The sequence below is a fragment of the Fundulus heteroclitus genome, unplaced genomic scaffold (genome assembly GCF_011125445.2).
Source record: "Fundulus heteroclitus isolate FHET01 unplaced genomic scaffold, MU-UCD_Fhet_4.1 scaffold_81, whole genome shotgun sequence".
In the NCBI taxonomy this organism is placed as follows: Eukaryota; Metazoa; Chordata; class Actinopteri; order Cyprinodontiformes; family Fundulidae; genus Fundulus; species Fundulus heteroclitus.
The window spans coordinates 1,010,432-1,030,514 of NW_023397263.1; the positions used below are offsets into that span (position 1 = coordinate 1,010,432).

The 20,083-nt window shown below is 37.4% G+C and overlaps 1 long non-coding RNA gene across 1 annotated transcript; it reads right to left on the minus strand.

Annotated features, from left to right (window-relative positions):
- Positions 1 to 17,063: 17,063 nt before the first annotated feature.
- Positions 17,064 to 18,928, minus strand: LOC118562162. Its single transcript, XR_004930475.1, has 3 exons — positions 18,641 to 18,928; positions 17,528 to 17,671; positions 17,064 to 17,123 (listed from the first exon to the last, which is right to left on the minus strand). It is a non-coding gene; the product is annotated as an uncharacterized LOC118562162 (long non-coding RNA).
- Positions 18,929 to 20,083: the final 1,155 nt, after the last annotated feature.

A 20,083-nucleotide genomic window follows, 5' to 3' on the forward strand; every position in this document is an offset into this window, starting at 1 on the left:
ATGAGAAGAGTCTAACTTATAAACTATGTCATGGTTAAACAGAGGGAAAGTTTAAATGTTTTAAATCACCCATATTGTTCAGTAAATAATCAGCTCAAATTATGGCTCCAGCAGCACAATACAGACCAATACATGGGAATTAACCACCAGTTAGCAACTCTTTTCTAATGAATAGTCTGTAGCTTTATTATTGTTAGTAGTGGTGGTAGTAGTAATAGTAGTTGTAAAATATATTATAATGTTTATCTTTTGTGTCAATGAGTTGCACATTTGAAGTTAACTGAGCTAACTTGCATAGATCTTATGAACAAGAATAAAACTTTTTTTTTCAGATTCTGTGAGAAGCTAAGAAAGAAAGGTGAGTAATTTTTTTTTCCTTTCACAGAGAAAGTTTGGAGAAAGGATGTTATTATACTAGAACTCAGTAGTTGGTCCAAGTACTGTAAGAAGATTTTTTTTGTCTCACAATTTGTTTTAGAAATAATGAAAAGGAGGGAACATCCATTGACCAGCTCAGGCATTAGGAGGAGGGCTCGTATTGCTTTGGAAAAAAGACTCTGTAACATTGCAGAAGACTGTTTGTTCAGCTCACAACAACGTCCTGTGGACATCACTGACACACCAACTATCACAAGTAGCCCTGAAAGCAGCTATGAAGCCAGACCCATTGAATTAAATGACCATTTAGATGAACCTTGCCCAGATAATACTGGTGAAGAAGAAGAGATCCAAAATGCTTCTGAGTCGGACTCCGAACCAGAGTCCCAGTCTGTTGAGGGACCAGAGAGCCTAGTTGAAGGCTTAGCCAACTGGGCTTTACAATTTGGTGTATCGTTAGTGGCCCTCACAGCTCTCCTTAGTTTGCTGAGATTATATCACCCGCAACTGCCAAAAGATGGCCGAACAATTCTTAAAACAAACACGGAGTATGAAATTCAACATTGATGTGGTGGTTTGTATCATTATAGAGGTATCTTGAACGCTCTGCAAAAGACTTTGGTCAGACTAATTGAAAATAAAGTAGATGTATTTAGGTTTAGATTACAGATAAATATTGACGGCTTGCAGTTGTTTAAAAGCACAAATGTACAGTTATGGCCGATCTTAGGACTCTTGATAAATGTTCCAATGAAGGAGCCTGTTGTTATTGGCTTGTTTTGTGGTTAAAAAAAACAGGTTCTGCTGATGAATTCCTAAGAGAGTTTAATCAGGAGTTAAAGCAGCTCCAGGAAGGGGTTTATCTTAAAGGGAAACAACTTTTTATAGAGCTGGATTCAGTTGTCTGTGATGCTCCTGCTAGAGCTTTTGTGAAAAACATGAAGGCTCATAATGCCTATCATGGATGTGACAAGTGTTGCCAACCAGGTGTTTATGTGAACAACAGAATGACATATCCCGTAATTGATTTTATGTTACGGACTGACTCATCATTTTTAGAGAGAGCTGATGAGTGTCACCATCATGAGGGACCTCATGGATTGTCTGGTCTAGATGTTGGTATGGTATCGAAATTTCCTCTAAATTACATGCACCTTGCATGTTTAGGTGTTGCACGTAAATTATTAAATATTTGGCTGAGAGGTCCTTTGAAGTTTCGCTTATCCTCTAGCATTGTTGATCAGATTTCTCAAAGTTTGGTTCAGTTGCGGACACATACCCCATTTGAGTTTGCAAGGAAGCCAAGGTCTCTAAGAGAGCTTGATCGCTGGAAAGCCACTGAACTAAGACAATTTTTGATGTATACAGGTTCTGTTGTGCTGGTACCATATTTGGACAGAGATTTATATAACAATTTCATGTTATTTTCTGTAGGTATTTGCATCCTTGTCAGTCCTCATCTGTGTTCCCTGTATAGTGAATATGCAAACACTCTGCTAAAAACCTTTGTTGGTCATTTTGGAGAACTTTATGGCAAAGATTCCCTAGTTTATAATGTACATGCCTTGGTCCACCTTTCTGCAGATGCTAAACGGTTCGGTTCTTTGGACAATATCTCAGCTTTTCCATATGAAAACTATCTACATAAACTGAAGAGGTTTGTCAGAAAGCCAAACTTTCCCCTTGCACAAATTATAAGACGTTTATCAGAAGTTGAAAAGATTTGTAGCATGGAGTTGCCCTGTAAGGAGTTAAGAATCCAACATTTTGTTGGACCTGTTCCTAATGGCCTTCAAGCAGTAGCACAGTACAGAGTTTTACAGACTGGGAAGTGGCTCATGAAAGTTTCTACTGGTGATAATGCTTTTATTATAGATGGAAATGTTTGTGTAATACATAACATTGTTCAGACTGTAGAAGGAATATATGTAGTATATAAGGCATTTGCACAGATGGAAAACTTCTACAAGTATCCTGTGAGCTCCAATTTTCTCAGAGTGTTTATCGTGTCACAGCCCATAGAGCCCTTAAAGGTGGCAAAGGTGTCACAGGTCTCTCACAAGTGTATTCCTCTCCCTTTTAAAAATAGGTTTGTCACAATGCCCCTTTTGCATACACTCGGTTGTAGTGGCCAAAGTTTGGCAGTTTAGGGTGCAGAGCAGGTTGGGGAGAGGTTAAAGAGACTTTGGATCGGCACAAAAATTACAAAACAATTAGACTGACTTTACAGATGACTTTCACCCTTCAAACAAATATAAATCAGCTTAATTCTTCAAAACCGTTGTGGACGTCAGTTTTGATAATGTGAGTATTCAAATTTATTAAAGCAAATAACACCACCTGGGTTGGTTACTCTAAGTTTATAGATTTGAAAAAATTAAAATTAACTGACATGTAAGATTAAAAGATGATCTACAGTTAAATGTATTCAGTTGCAGAACTTCTAAAATTGTTAAACACGTGGTTAGCATCACTTTAAAGCAATTCTAGAAGGTTTTCTGTGAAAAAGCCTGAAGTATATGTCCCAATGAGATTATGGTTCACAGGTTTTTCTGTATGTTGCATTATAATGTATTTAGCTGCATGAATAGCTTACTAAATCCACTACAACTTAAATGGATAAGAGGTCACATTATTGGCTTTGCAGCATTTATTAATGAAATCATATTTGATATTGTAACTTTATGTAAACTAGTCAAGAAAGTAGTAAACTAATATAACGCTGGCATATCATGGTCATTGTAATCATTCATTTCCAGCCTACACTGAATCGTATCTTCAAGAGTGGTTATAAAATCATACATTTTTTACAATTAAAAAATAAATAGTTGTGTCCAAGGTAATTGCTGCTCCGTGCACATTTAATTGTTTTACGGTTATTATAGCCCTGTTCTGATTATGAGAAGGTTAAATATGAAGTCAACACTAAATCTGTTGTCTTATTTGTATACATATGTCCAATTACAGTGTTCTTCCGAAAATGTCAGATGCAACTAGTGATGTCACAATAAAAAAGAATAAAATTGAATACCCTAGCTGCAGAGATGTAAGAATTTGTCGTAAACTATAAAAGTTTTGTTTTAAAAGTGTATGATATTTTCTCTTTCAGATGTTTCTAATTGTTGAATTCATTGACAGCAAGGCTGTTAACATAATACTAGAGTCCTGGTTTGAAGACGGGATGACAAAGTGGCCCAGCTACAAAAGTGACAATAGAATAAACAGAGCAGTTCAAAAAAATGAAGAGCCAACAGAAGATTGGAAGTCCTACGATGTGCGTGTCCTCTCAAAAACAGGTAAATATACATTAAGAGATTAAATTTGACTCAGTTACTAGACTCTCTGAAGCTTTATATGTAAAATGTCCTTTTTGTTACACACCCTACGCCTTCCAAGAAACTAAAGTAAACAGCATATGAACATTTGTTTAGCAATAGAGTAATTTATCATTTATTAATTCTGGGTAGGTGATTACCTAAGGGCAAGAGAGAAACTGAAGGCATCACTGACCTGTGATACATCAGAGCTTCAAACGGATGTGGAGGAAGAGATTGTTAGGAAAAGAAAAATCAAGCCGAGGTTGGGTTTTTAGAGATTTGTGACTGAGCCACAGTTTTTAAAAAAAAGAAAAACAACATTATAACCTATTGCTGATTTAGGAAGGACTAATCAGAGATAATAAATCTAGCAAGTATTTTACTAGCTCATGAGTAATGGGGCTTGTGATTATCTTTGTTCGATAGACTCCTATTTGGTGACACTGACTCAGACAGTGAAACAGAGAGTGATAAAAAGAGGAGACACACCAATTCCTCCTCAACTGCAGCCCCCCAAATACCATCACCTACTCCTGACACAGGATCTTTGAGAGCTGACCAGACCCTTGCAAGACCTCAGCTATATATGGGGAACACTGAATCCTTTTTCACAGGTACACATACGTTTTGTTATTATTCAGATAGCAAAAAATGCTTCATAGGAGATTATTTTACAGAATTTGAACCAGGTGAACCTAAAACCGCCATTTGTGAAGCTCAGCATAGAGCATATTTTACAGACAAAGATGATTTTTCATATCCAAAATGTGAAAAATCCAAAAGGTATATATTTTACGTACACCTTTTGGTTTAACTACACTTTTGACCAGGCTGTTTTTCATGTTTTAGAGTCTGGTTAATGAATAATTGATTACAAAATTAGTTTACGATTATTTTATTAATCAATTAATCACGATTAATCCGATAATTCTTGCAGCCCCATTCCAGTAAACTCAAATCTCTCAGATGACGTATCAGAATTTTCCAAACTATGACATTATCATCTGGGTCTTCCCTCATTGTTTGTGTGTAAACCTCCAATTTTTGAACACATTAATAAATAAACCTTTAAAAACTAAAATTATTTTAGTAATTATAACTGACCTAAAAATAGAGATATTTTGGTCTTATTTAAGTTGATACTGGGAGATATAAGGTGTATGTTTTTATCTGGCGTATGTAAACTCATGATTTCAACTGTAAGCAGATGCTCCATGTCATCTTAAGGCTATAAGAAATTTTGGCCAATAGCTTTGAAATAATGCTGGAAAGAAAAACAAACAACAACAGACTAACAAACGCCTAAACTTAAGTCTTACTTGTATTTTCTAGTTTTATTCACACTTCAGATATTTAACATGCGGTATTAGCATACATATTCAAGACGTAACATTCATGTTAAAGGCTTTTCAGGAGCAGCAGTTATGGTTACAAGTTTTTCCCAAAGTTAAAATGAGTTGTTCAAGTGCCGAGGTGACAAGCTGTAAGAAGGGAAGACTGTGTACAGTTAAAAAGGCAACCATACTTTTGAAACTGTTGTGATTTAGTTATTTTACTTAAAGTATTTAATTTTTTTTCAGTTCTCGTTTTATTTTTTTATTTTTAAACAAGGATTACATTTAAAAAAAATAACAAATATAATGAAAGTAAAATTTAGAATTTGAATTTAGCCTGTAAAATGTAACTCATGAGAACGTTTTCTCTCCAAATAAACACTTACATCCATATTGAAATTATTTTCCCACAGCTTCAACACCTGTGCCTATGAATTTGTCCAGCTTGCCTTCCAGTCCATTGCTCCATACGGATTTGTGTCACATTCAAGATCAAAGTTATTTCGATCTTGAAAGTCGCTACAAGGGTAATGTTTTTTCCTAAATTTTATCAGGGTTTTATCATCATCTGAGTGATTATTCAAATGAACATATGATTAAAAGAAGAAATTATTAATTCAACTTATTAATTCCCCAGCTACAGAGCCTCCAGTCCCTGGCGCCCCAGTCTCTCATATGTATGAAGCACCTGTGTACCAGATCCCCAGGACACATCAGGCAAATTCCCATCAGCAACATGTTTTCACCCCCTAATTTAGACTGGGGAGGACAGGCAGTGGATCTATACCTTGCTCTGGTGAGAGTCCTTTAAGGTTACCGGGTACCTTAACAGTTTGGAAAGTTGTACAGTTTTATTCTGGTATTATCTCGAGTTGAATATGTATGTAAAGAGAAAATAGAGTATGAAAAACATTTTTGATGCAGACTTTATTCCCTGTTTGACTAAATCAGGGGTGCCAAGCTCCAGTCCTGGAGGGCTGATATACTGCAGCTTTTAGATGTGTCCCTGGTCCAACTTACCTGAACAAAGATCTCTTCAGTTTTCCAAATTACTGCTAATGACCTAATTATAGAATTCAGGTGTGTTGAAGCAGAGACACATCTAAAAGCTGCAGGACACCAGCCCTCCAGGACTGCAGTGTAAATGGTCTAAATACTCCATCCATCCACTTGTGTTTTTTTCCAAATATCCACCCACCTACTTGTCTATTCATCCATGTATGTCTATTACATTTAATGGCTGACCTCCAAGCTAATGTATTAATTTTTGTATAGACTGTGTACTTCATAATGACTAATTGAGTAACTTGAAATACTTTTCAACTCTGTAGCTGCTGAGCTGCACATCCTGACCCTGTTGGAAAATATAAAGCAACAGCAAATGCAGCTTGCTGTTGTTGTAAACAGCCTTGTTGCTCGAAAGAGGACGGAAACGCCAGTGACTGAAATGCCCAACATTAACCTTCCACTGGACACACTTGCTGAGGTGGAGGAGTTTGAGGAATGGTTAAAAGACCAGGCGAACTCCCGTGCAAAGCAAGACATGGTATTGGATTGAACCTGTATTCAATATTAAAAACTCTTCAAATTTGTACCCTAAATGTGATCCTTCTCTATTTTTTTCATTTTTTTTTTGTATTTTCACCTTTCAGGTTTCTGTTCTGGGTGCTGTGGGAGGACAGAATTCCAAAAAAACCACATGGAATATCCTTTCCAGGCTTTTCTCTGATGGAGTAGCGAAACAAATAAACTGGAAAGGGGTGAATGGAAAGAAATGCTTCAAGGAGGTGCTCACAAGAAGCTTGTTGATCCGTAAGTAGGGTATAATAACACAAGCTGAGTATTAAATCTCTTGCAGAGCTTTTAGAGAAGATTTGCTTTGTTCTCTTTACAAACTTTGTGATATATTTTTGTTTTATTTTCAGTTGATCTTCATGAGTTTTTAATATGTAGACATGTTTAAAAAAAAACCCAGAATCAATAACGTCCCTGTTTGATCACAAGTCACCTTAATGTTTTCTAAGACACAGTATCCCACCCTCTCCTTGAGGTCATTTACGAGCTATGAGCCTCTTCCCAGTTAGTCAGCTTATCGGAGAGGTTATCTGTTCAGAAAGTTCAGCTGACTTCATCCGAGGTACCCGAGATTCCAGCGGGCATCCCTAGTGATGTTACCTCGATGAGCATTATAATCCGTGAAGCTAAAATTATGCCATTGTTCTTCATACAGGGGAAATACATTATTCTGCTAGTGTGTGCATTTTACAGCATCATTCACAAAGTGTAGGGCAATTCTGTTTTGACATACCTTTCCACACTGCAATTCCACCACCACCATGTAAGACTCATCTGGTGACAACAGTGACTGATGCATAGGGCCTGTACCTATGATGTGTGGTCAGGTACCCTTGCAGGTCATCTAGTATATAAAGGATTTCAAAAGGTCTGATGTGACAGTCGGGTTCCCTCTCTTCCTCAGATGTGCGTGGAGTTGAGTGGAATTAATCATGCAGTTCAGCAGGGCACTGTTAACAATGAAGCAATAATCAGTGTGGGATGTGGTCAAAGGAACTCTTTCTATGCCTTTCTGTGACTCTTCCAGTCTCTGTGGCAGCCTGCTGATGACACCGTGACTCTAAACTCAGTGGCCACTGTAGTTCTTAATGTTTTTCTAGACAACACCGTCCCCAGAGATGTTATTTTTTGCTACACCAAACTAAAATGGAGAAGGCTGACTTGACCACTGTACATTTGAGCAAGTTATGACAAATTTTAAGTTCAAGAGTTATCTTGAAGGCTAACACAGTTAAGTAATTGTTTATTGTGTAAGAAGAGCTATGAAAGCTACAATCTGAATGCAACAGCTCCTCATAAAGGAGTTTCCTGAAGAATGCCTTAACAAAACAGTTCACATACATGTATCTGTTATTCCAACAATTGCCACTTTGAATACAGGGGGCTGTGATTTATGAGTTTGTCTGAATGTAGTTATTTCAAATTAATATTTTTACCTTGTTTTTGTGCTTATTCCTTTACTGTTCCATATTTCAGTAGACCTTTTGATAAAGAGTCTTAACTATTGAAAGTTTGGTATACTTAATAACTGATGTGTATTTTGTCTTTAGGAGCTGTGAGAAAGAATCCCTCATCTGCTAGTGCAGCAGATACGGAAATTGACAGCTTTTCTATCCGCTGGTTCAACCTAGCTTGTGACCGTGGAGGTGGTCGCAAAGAACGGCAAAAATCAAAACCCTCATCTTAACGTTCTTGATCTTGTGAGTTATGGTGTTTAGAGATGAGTTTGTTGTGTGAACACAGCTTTCAAAATAAACAATCAGTTTAATGATTATTATTACATTTATACATTTCATATTGTCAGTTATTTAAATAAAAATTGTTAAATAAAATAAATAAATGAAATAAAAATGGTTAAATGATATATGTTCTCATAATAAATCATTTTTAAAAAATGCTGTTATGTTCCTTTTTTTAAATAGATGCTCTTTTAAAATGCTTAACTGTTTTTATTGTTTTATTTTCTTTCTTTGAAAGGTATTTCTTCTGTTATTAATACTAAATATTCAGGAGGTTTAATAAAATGAGGCCTGCAGTGTAAAAGTAGCCAAAGATTCCTTATCCGGTACAATTCTGGTGCAGTATCAGAAGATTAGAGGCACATCTGGCCCAAATCCAGAGCAGATCAGGGAAAACAGATAAATCATCTGATATGGATCCGGCCCATAGCTGGCCCTCATCAGTAAAACGGGTCCGTATCGGTATTGGCCCGTTGTGCTAAAAGACACCGGCCCAGATCCGTTGAGCGGATTTGGTACAGATGTCATGATGAATCTGGGCCGGATCCGGGCCAAATACATTTTGTTATCTGGGAAGTGAGCTGTGAAAAATGTTTTTGTCTCTTTTCTTTCCAGCTTCTGGGAGGTGATGCAAAAGTTTATTCTGATCATAATCGTCATGAATGTCATCATTATTTAAAGAGCACTTTAACACGAGGTAAAACAAAGTGCCAAACATCAGAAATACCAACTAATAAAATACTTGTTTGTTAAAATAGCACTAGGTCTAAATTATGTATAATTAGCCTAAAAAGTAGATTGGAATATGTTGACGTCTGTTAAATTCAGGTTATCTTTTTTATTATTATTTCAGTTGACGTATCCTGTTGACGTGAGTTCAGTTTTACATTGGCATCTGTTTAGTTCAGTTTGTCTGCTGTTGAAAACAGCACTTTAATGTATCTAATGCTGATTATTCATTGAATCAATTGAATTTAAATATTTTAAATACTTTCACAGCAAAAATTATATGCGATTAATTTAGATTAATTAATTACAGAGTATGTAATTAATTAGATACATTTCTTTAATCGATTGACAGCCCTAATATATATATATATATATTAGGGCTGGGCAACGATTAAAATATTTAATCGCGATTAATCGCCCTGATTAATCGCATTGTATTTACAAACTCCAAGAATGAATTCAAAAGTAGTGTAAAGAACACTTTTATTTTAATGTTCTGCTGCCATATGAACAAAAGTGTTGTAACATTTGTAGCACTTATCAGTAACACATATTTAGTGTAAAGCTCAACTTAAACATGTAAAACAAAAAATAGCAATAATAATAAATTAAAGCTTATTGCCACTGACAGGGAATTCTCTTTATGGGGAAAAAAATCTACCAAAAACAGGCAATTTCTGAGGTAACAGCAGGGAGCAGCATTACCATTTTATGTTCAATACCAAAGTTTAACTTGGCAGTGGTTACAACTAACTTGTTTCTGTCATATTTGATGCTGGAAGAACTTTAAACTGAAATGCTTGCTAACTCGATATGCTTGCGTTGCTTGCGTTTATTTGACGTTGATACGCGGTTTTTTGTTGTTGCTTTCTCGCGTGCATATAGTGAATGGCAGGGAAAAACAGGCAAAAACACATGGATACTTTGAAACGAGAAGCGACTTCACCGACGGCGTCTAAGCAGACCCCCCGCTCCGCTCCGCCACCTACTGTTCTGATTCAAACCCCTACACGGCAGCAACAGACCTTCACAAAATAAAAGCATGTGAGCAACATGCGTTAAGGCGCGTTAAAGAAAATATCGCCGTTAATAGTCTAATGAGTTAACGCGAAATTAACGCGTTAACTTGCCCAGCCCTAATATATATATATATATATATATATATATATATATATATATATATATATATATATATATATATATATATATTAGTGCTGTTAGTTAAACGCGTTATTAACGGTGTTAACGCAAACCCATTTTAACGCAGACAATTTTTTTTGTCGCCGTTAATCGCACGTCAAAACACACACACTGTTCCCTAATGTTTTTTCCCCCGCCGCGCTCTCCGGACTGTGTTTCTTTTACCCTCGGCGCTTTCCGTAGTTTCAAGAGTGCTAGAAAACTGTAGCAAAACACACCCGCCCCGAAGGGTTTCTTTTACCCTCGGACACATGAGAATTTGGGCTTTTTTTTTCTAAAAGCGCTTATAATTTTCATGAGTCACGGGTTGCGGGGTTTTTTTGGGCACGTTTCTGAAAGTGAAATCGCTTATTTGGGCTCTAAAATAAGTGATGAAACAGCGGTTATTATGAGATCTGCCTGCACTGCCCACACTTTGTATCCAGCTGAACTATCCCTCCGCCATAGGAGCCGACGGTAGTAAAGGCAGACAGAGCAATTCTGCACGTATTTTCTGCAGTTTACGGTGCAATAACCGGTGATAACTGCTGAAAGTAGATTACATGGTGCAGATCACCATTTTATCAGACATTGGTTTTGAAGATGAGCTTTTACACGTTGATTAAATTGCAGAAACCCAACCCATAAACCGTACTTTAATTCTTATTAATTTGTTTTCTCTGTATTTGACAAACTAAGGCTGAATCACGTTGCCAAACGAAGGACCTGGAGTTACTAAACAGTTGCTAAACAGTCTCATTCAGGGTATTAAGCTCCTGGCCAGTTGCAAGCAAAGTGTAAGACCGGAATGACCTGTATTGTTGTTGGTGTGAAAGCTCAGAATTAGATGTGTGAGAGAGAGAGTGTGAAGAAATGAACAAAACTTATGACTTTATTGAAATGTACAATTTTTATTAATTTATATGTTTATGCATAATACCATGTCTAGCTTTGTTTAAGAGGCAAAAAAAAAATATCGGCATGAAAACAGGTATTTATTTACACATTTGTTTACACATGGTGTAAACATCAGGGTGTCATGATTAGTCATTTAGCCATTATAGTCCAGAGTTTAACATTTGGCACCAGAATGTTTTCATTCCAATTCTGAAAAGTGCTTGAAAAATAACATAAAAATATGTTTTGTACAAGCATGTATTTTATTAGTGTCATTTATTGCAAAATTGCACATTAAAATGCCCAAACAGGCTATTACACTTTCAGAAATAAAAGGATAAAATATGCGATTAATTGCGATTAATCTCGAGTTAACTATCGACATTATGCGATTAATCGCGATTAAAATTTTTAATCGTTTGACAGCACTAATATATATATATAAGGACTACGAGGAGGTGGAAGTCGACTCCATCAAGGGAGAAGATGAGAAGGGGGAGGAGAACTAGACCGGGCAGTGAATCCAGAGCCTCCATGTTTTATTCTGCTGATCATTACTTTGATTTAGATGTTACAGCCACAGTCTGCAACATTAGTCTGCTTGGCTTCAGTTCGTTTTTTTTTTGTTTGTTTTTTTCAAAAAAAGCTGCCATGCTTTCTGTTCATGGTGGAAATAAAGTTGAAGCAAGTGTGTGAAACTCTGACTATAGAGGATTTATTTTTTTGCCAAACATGGCTTGTGAATTTGGTAAAGTCTGAATTTGGTGTCTGCCTTCTGGCTTAAGTAAAATGGTTGTTAAATAATTTTAATTAGTCAGGAACATGGCTCCTATTCTTTTTGCATATTTATTTAGATATATTCTAGGTTTGAGGTTAGTGGAAAAGTAACCTAGAAAAATGTGAATATTTTTTGACTGAGCGTGTATATCCATCCATCCATCGTCCATCTGGTGAACCATTCATCCTTTTTTCAGCTCTATTGATAGTAAAGCCATCATCTGTTTATCCATCCTGTGGCAGTCTGTGGTTCCAGGTTCTTTATTTAAAATCTGAACACTAGAAATATGCCAGAAAAATGTTTAAATGCAGACTAAAAACTGTCTGAATTTAAAACCCCAAAGGTGTTTTTCCTTTGATTAAACAAACAACAAAAAATATGATTATAAGGCGTTTTTACCATTTAGGATCACTGTAGACGTGTGTCCATATTCACAAAGAACCCTAAGACTAAAAGTGACCTAATGACCTCGCCTAAGGAAAAATCTTAAATTTATAATTTGTAAAATAAAAGTAGAAAACTAATCTACTTTCAGTGCATACCTGATAACTGTATGTTGTGCCACCCTGGGTGAGAAGCCATAGTATTTTTGTAGTATTCTAGTATTCTAGCATAGTATTCTATGACTCCATACATAGCACAAATATTGCTAATTTATTTTACAAATGTTTCTGAAAATCATTTGACCTATGATCTAGAGCAGGGGTTCCCAAACCAGGTTTGAGTACCCCCAATCTTAAAAAAAAAAAAAAAAAAAACATTGTAGTTGTAGTTACAACTCAAGCCGTCATAACCATAGTTTTCAACTCTCATGCATTGACCGTGTGACGCACGCATTTCATCAATTGCACACACGCAACACCTTGAAAATCTCACTCATAAAATAAAAATATCACTCTTAAAATGCACACACGTATCTCTGCCGCAATGTTTTCCACAGACTCCAATGTCCTGGAGTACAGGGAACATGGCTGCAAGGACTGTTCAAACAGTTTCCCCCTTCATCCTGAGTGAAACTCTTCTACAGTCTGTGTTGCGTGCAAATTAAATGGTAAGTCGTAATGTTTTATTATTTTGAAATTATTGAAGTTGCCTAATGAATTCAGAAAACAAACTGTCGCCATTACTTTGCTACTTTATTGAATGATTTGCACATACATTATCACGTGAATCTTGTTGCACTAGAGTGTTTAATTTCACAGATTCTTTTATCAATGAAAACACAATTTCAATTTATTGTTTCTTTTAAGATGTCAGGGACAAGGAAAAGGCAAAGAACAGTTATGGAGTTTTTTCCAAGCCAGCTGTCAGCTTTCTAAAAGGCCAGCATAAACGAGGCAACAGAGAATATCAATGCAAACAGTAACACAAATATATCAACAATGAAGAAGAAAGCAACTGATACAGTAGGAGAGCAGGTGAATGAGGAAAGAGCAGATGAGAGTGAGGCTGAGAGAATAACAAATGAGACAGAAGATGTGCAAAGATCAAGTGAGAAAGAAGATGAGGAAGGACCAATGGAGACATTAAAGACAGCAAAAAGCAAAACATTTTGTGGGGCAGCCACCTACAAATGTACATTTAAAAATGGACAGTGAAATGGCCTTTTATTACTGCAAGGACTAACAGCTCCTTTTACTGGTGCAGTATTTGCAGACAGGAAAACTCATGCACCCATCAAGGTGTTAGTGATGTCAGCAGACATATACAAAATGAAGCTTAGGCGGAAGTTCAATTGAAGAAACTCTATTGCCTACCTCCATCCAATCAGAAGCTCATCCGCCTCCGACGCAAGCCAATCAGCATCCTGAGTTCATCTTAAAAGAACTTCAAATCCACGTCTCAGCCTGCTACCCAGCAAAGTGCAAGCAGTGGTTGCACAATGTCGGATTTTGAATCAGATGAACCGATTCAACCTACCTCCATCCCCTTCTCCACCATCGTAGCCAAGCTCCATCTGGCTTTCCCATGGTGCTCCTTCAACCTTGTCCCTATCAGAGTGTAATTCCTCCCAGACTCCTACGGAATTCCCTGTCACATCTAAATCGGTCCAGCAGAAGACCGCCATGTTGAGCCTGGTTCTGCCAGAGGTTTCTTCCTAAAGGGGAGTTGTTCCTCTCCACTGTTGCTTCATGCTTGCTCATCATGGACAGTTCATGCAAACCTGTGTTATCCAAGCTGGACATCAATCCTTCTGGGTCCCCGAGTGAAGCATTGGTATCAGCTCACGCAGTCTACTGGATCCCACCAATACAGCTCAAGCAGATCATCTCGTAAACCAGCCTCTATGGTCTAAACCAACTTTATCTATCTCCATTCCACCACCAGTTTCAGGCCTGGGGGGAAACATCCCTGTTCTCATACACCTGCTTATGCATGTTAATGTTTCCTGCCAAGATCTGAGCGCCAAAGTCTTAAAATTATTGTATCTATAAAATTCTTCTAATTGTCTTTTCTTTCCGTGTGAGTTTTTCAGATTGAAGTAAAGGGCATCAGGCAAAAGAACAAGCACTTCAGACAACCAGCCAAATATCAGCTAATCTATAGCACTTTCCCCTCGATAAGTGCTACAAAGTGCTAAAGGTTAAAGAGTCACAGTAAAGCTAAAAACATATTCAAATACAAATAGAGCAAAAGGAGCAAACCATTGGAGCAAACCATATTAAACATGATTACAGAGCTGTTACATTTGTTATTTTTTCTTTAAAGTTGTTGAATCATGTAAGACTTAAAATCGATAGAGTGACAACATCCAGTGCCTCTCACATGGAGAGTATTTGGAGCAAAGATGGTTTTACAGCAAGGAAGCCGGTGTTATGCCCAAAAGTGCATCCCTGCCGAGGTATGTATCCCCTGCCGCGGGAGCGCGCCTCGCTCTGCACAGCTGAATATTGAGTAAGAAAACGGATTAAAATGAGACAAACCAGTGTTTCCCGCTTGAGTTCACTTAGGCGTGGCGTGGCGTGGAGTTGGGGGGGGGGGGGGGTTTGAAGACGACAAGCTGCGCCGACCAACTCGCGGGGGGGGGGGGTAACAGTTTTTGCTGCGCCGACCGACTCGCAGGGCCGCGTGTCGGTTTGGCTCAACTTTTGTTGTCACGCGAAAGCGCGTGCATATAGTGCCAATGAAGTTGGCAGGGCGAGTAGCATGAGTTTTAATATACATAGTGTGAAAAAAACGGCATTTATTAGGCAAATTAATTTACAAAAGTCCACATTGTGTGTAAAATTTCTGTAACTAATGCACACACTACGGCTCAATAAAGGGACTAACGGCTGACAGTTTGTCTGAGGCCTAACAGCACAGGTTCGTCAGCACCAGACATTATGGCAGCTAATGTTAGCATACAATGCTACCGCTAACGGTCAATATTTCTGACGAGCCAAAATGGGGCTATATACAAAATGTCCCGCCGTTTACTGTGTTACGGTATGGTTAACCAGCAGTTATGTTATTTTAATAATGTCATGGTTAACAATATTTAAACTTAGACTAGACCGAGTTAAGAGGCTGCTTACCCGCTCACAACCAAACGACGAGAGAGAATTTCACGTCAGAGACGCAAAACGTATCTATGAGACATTCAGGAAAGCTCGGATATTTTGACTTTATTTCTTAACTCAGCAGGGTAGGCTGGACAAAAGCTGTGACAAGAGTATTAAGTCCCTAGCACAAATACTCTTTCAAAAACGAAAAATGTTTTATAAAATAAATATTTCAATTACATCATATTTTCAAATAATGATAAATTTTAACGTCCAAACGTCATTTGGACAAACGTTAATAACCCCTCGACTCTTTGAATTTTTTTGTTTGGTTCAAAATTTTACCCTTTTAATTGTTAAATGTTCTACAACAGCAATTCATATTCTTTGATATTTGCCCGGGGAACTAAATAAAAGCTGGAAAATAACGTACACTCCGAGTGATAGCAGGCGAGGGAAGTTGGCTTTGCTTACCATAGACGGTTACAGCTCAACTCCCGATTGAGCCATGAAGTAAACATGAACTTCGCAGCCTTGGATGTGGCAAAGTGGAGCGATTACAGAAAAATATCCTCGTTCATGTTTTGCATGGACTTAAATCACCTATATCACAATATAAAGCAATGGAGGCTAAGGTACAAAAAAAAAAGTCTGTAAAACTGGCATGACAATGCTGTTCGCTGAGGGAAAAACTGGTCTTCGTAGCGGACCCGAGCCAAAATAAATGGCATTACCAACAGGAAACTGAACAAGCACTGGATCCGCTTTTTCAAAATAAATCGCTAAAGGCAGACGAGGTGTTCTTTAATGCCTAACTATTGTGTATTTATAAACTTAGACGCATATTGTATGCATTTTGCTAAACTAATCACTCGTGGGTTTGCATAATATATACAAACGAAATGGACTGAGTAGTAGTTATTTGTCATTCATACATTTAACAGAAAACTCAAAGATGTATTTTATGTTACTTTACTTTCTCCCTCATAATACACCAAAGCTGGTTCGGAAATTAGCATTAACTTAATGTGATTTGTGTTTAGTGTTAGTATGTGACTAAAGATCATTAATTACTTGATAGATTGTAGGACTCTCCAATTACAACCAGAAAGACCTGCACATCTCAATCAAGAATCTCTATTTTTTACCATATGATTAAAGTATTTATTGATGCACACAGACTGAACGATTCTACACATTTGCACTTTATTTAACACATCATAAATAAATTCATACATACATACATACATACACACACACACACACACACACACACACATATATACATATATATATATATATATATATATATATATACAAACACAAATGTATCCATTACAGTGAACTTTTAAATGAACAACCTCTAACTATTTATTACAACATGGAATCTAGCAAACACTAAAACAGGTGATTGTAAAAAAAAAAAAAATAATAAGTGATTGTAACATTAAATATTGAAAAGAAATATAAAAAATTCACTCCTCTGTAGTTCCCCCCTCATTAGCATAGATTTCTTCAACCCTGTTGTTTTTTACTTTTATATTTACTGATATCTTTCCTTTATTAAATTTTTCATCAAGTGGGGCCCACAGCTCCTCCCCAAGCTTGTATGACCTCCCACTTTCTAGGATGATCTCCATCACCCCCTTGGTGTCTGTCTCCATGATTCCGATTACCTCCACTCCCTCAGCCTCCTCCGTGGTTGTGATCATCTGACAGAGAAAGAGGAATTTAGTAAAATGATGCCAGACAAGCAAGGGAACCCTATACCTGATTGTGCTTCTTTTCCTCCTCAACTTATAATATTTTATTCAATTATATAACTTAATTTTTCTATCTTTCCAACATATTTGTTATGGCTGGATAAAAAGAACCATTAATTTGGCTTGGACAGTCAATAGTCAATGCTCTGACATGTTCTGGCCTAAACGTTCATTCTTAACAACAGCATTTATTCCTGCCATTGTGGGTGGCACGGTGGAGCGGTGGTTAGCCTCTGTTTTCGAGTCCTGGGCTCAGCAGGGACCTCTGTGTGGAGTTTGCATGTTCTTCCCGTGTCTGCATTGTTTCTTCCAGCCTCTCCAGTTTCCCCCTTCCACTAAAAAGCCAAATTTACCTCAATCGTACTGAACCCTGTAGACTGCAGGGGCGATCCTTCTGCATCACATGCCCGTAGATGAGTCAGCCTACAGTACCAGTCCATTTCCAGCTTTTCCACAGCTGCTTCCCTCCATAGAGTGACTGAAACACAGGTTTGCCCCTGTACAGAACACAAAACATGTGAAACAACTCATTACACACAGCTGACCAAGGAGCAGAGTGGATAGATAAAATCTCTAGCATCTCAAACAGTCCTAGATGTCGATGGTCATCAAAGACTGAAATTATCCCCTTATCTTGGGAATTTTCACAGAGCACAGATTACAGTCTATGTTGAACTTTTTTGTGCAATTTATATTTTAATAAACCAAAACTTGGTAACCTCATTAACTACGTACACATGGACAAAAGTAAAGGGAATGATGGGCGATTGGAATAAAGAGACGTGATGTGAACTATCCGATCAGAATATGGTGATCAGATTAAGCTCAAGGAAGAGGGGCAGTTTATGCTGATTGATAATTAAATCAGCATGTAACCGCTTGTCAGGATCAAGTTATACTGAATGTGGCAAACTGACCCAAGTGCGCATGTGCGCCAGACGTAAACATGACATATTTCCTTATTGTTGAGTGTTGGAAATACAACAGGAAGCAAAACTGACAGGGCTCTGAATAAAACATTTCTGTTTGAAACATTAAATGACCTCAAAAATTGTTGCTTGCTCAGTAACGTTTCAACAATAATAAGAACCTGTTTTCACTCCAGCCTGGGCGTTCAGAAGACAAACAAAATTGTGTTAAACTGTTTTGTTTACTATTTTGTGTTGTTCAGCACAGTCATAAGTTCTTCTTCTGTGTTTTCTTTTAGGGGAATGTGATAACTGCGCATGTCAAACAGGTTCTATTCTGAATAAAGCCAGGTGCATAGAAACGCACATTATGATTGGATTTATTGATTGTGCTCCCATATAAATGTCACAATTCCAATATTTAATCGGAATACATTTTAGTCCAATGGTGAAATTTTGTGCATGTAAATAAAGCTAATGTGTTACAGATTGCTATGTCAATACTAACAGAATACACAATATTAGCTGTCCTTGCCTCAGAACTTTCTTATGTTTTACCTCCTGCAGCTTCAACTCACGAAGAGGGATCTCCTCCCTTCCCCTACGGATCTTCTTCACCGAAGACAGCTAAATAACAAGGAAAACTAATTATTGATCTAAAAAAAAGCGGGACCATATTTGGTTTGGACACAAAAGTAGTACAGGCAGAGTAGTACAAGATGGATTTTTGTGTTTGTGAACGCACAAATACCATGAGAATTCAATTTGCAGAAAAAGTTAGAAAAAGGTGATCAAACCAGCACAATTTAAAACAATTAATTTTCCACCACTTTACAATATCCAACTATGTACTATATCTGTGATATACATCAAATTGTTGGGGTAGGACATTTGTTATCCAGTTGTTAATGCTTAGAGGACCTGAATAAGATCAGCTGGTTCATCAGTCAGATTTTGAAGACATTTTACGTCTTATCTAAAATGGGTTCTTCAGCTCTATAAATTTGAAACAACTAAGAACTCTCTTCAGATAAGATGTAAAATGTTTTCAAATTGTAAGAAAACATCCAGCTACCTTCTTTCAGACTCTTATCAGGAAATGTTAAGCACACAGTGTACAGTGGCTAAAAATCACATTCATGTGTGTGTTAATGTAGTGAAACAAATAACATACTTCTGTAATATGTCCTTCTACTGTGAGGAGCCCCTGGCGTCCATGACGATCGTCTAAGTTTATCTGCAGAGATGGTGGATGGAGGAGGGCTCTTGCTTCCTCCATCAATCCATCCCTGCACATAATAGGGGAGCTCCGGTAAATAGCTGTATCTTTGTTGATACAAATGTAATAAGGGGGTTTCTCTCCCCTGAGTGTGTATCCCCTTATTACATAATCTTTGCCGGAAGAAATTTTGGAGGCCACTTCCTCAAACAGGGTCAGTTTAGCTACAGACTGGCCATCTGTAATGACAGCCAATTTATTTTTTTTAGTTAAAGCCGGAAAGGCGCTATTATTCCGAAATGTCCAACTCAGGACTTTCATTTGGTCCTCTTCAATGAGGACATGAAATTGGAGAGGAGGGGGTGGTTTGTTGTATGGGCCACTCTTTGCACTGTTCAGTACACCTTTCAATGCCATTCTGAAATGAAAGGGGAAGGAAACTTTGTTAATATATTGACAACATGAACATATGTTGAATAAAAAGTGCAATAGTGATGATGCACTTTTCTTCAGAAAAATAAAAATATACTCTGATCATATGTCCTGTAGAGTCTGTAATACAACCTTAAAGTAGGTAAGTGTTGAGCAGCAGGTAGGATGTTGAGCTTTATCTGTAGAGCAAAACAAGATGTGTGAGAACCCACGATTCTCTAGCTCTCCTCAACGGTCACCTTCATGCACACGTTTGCAAGGATAAACACAGCAAAACAGCATCATGTCCAGTGAAGAAGTAACTCCTAACCTTATAATGCTGTTAGTAAGGAAATGTTTTGATCCACCTG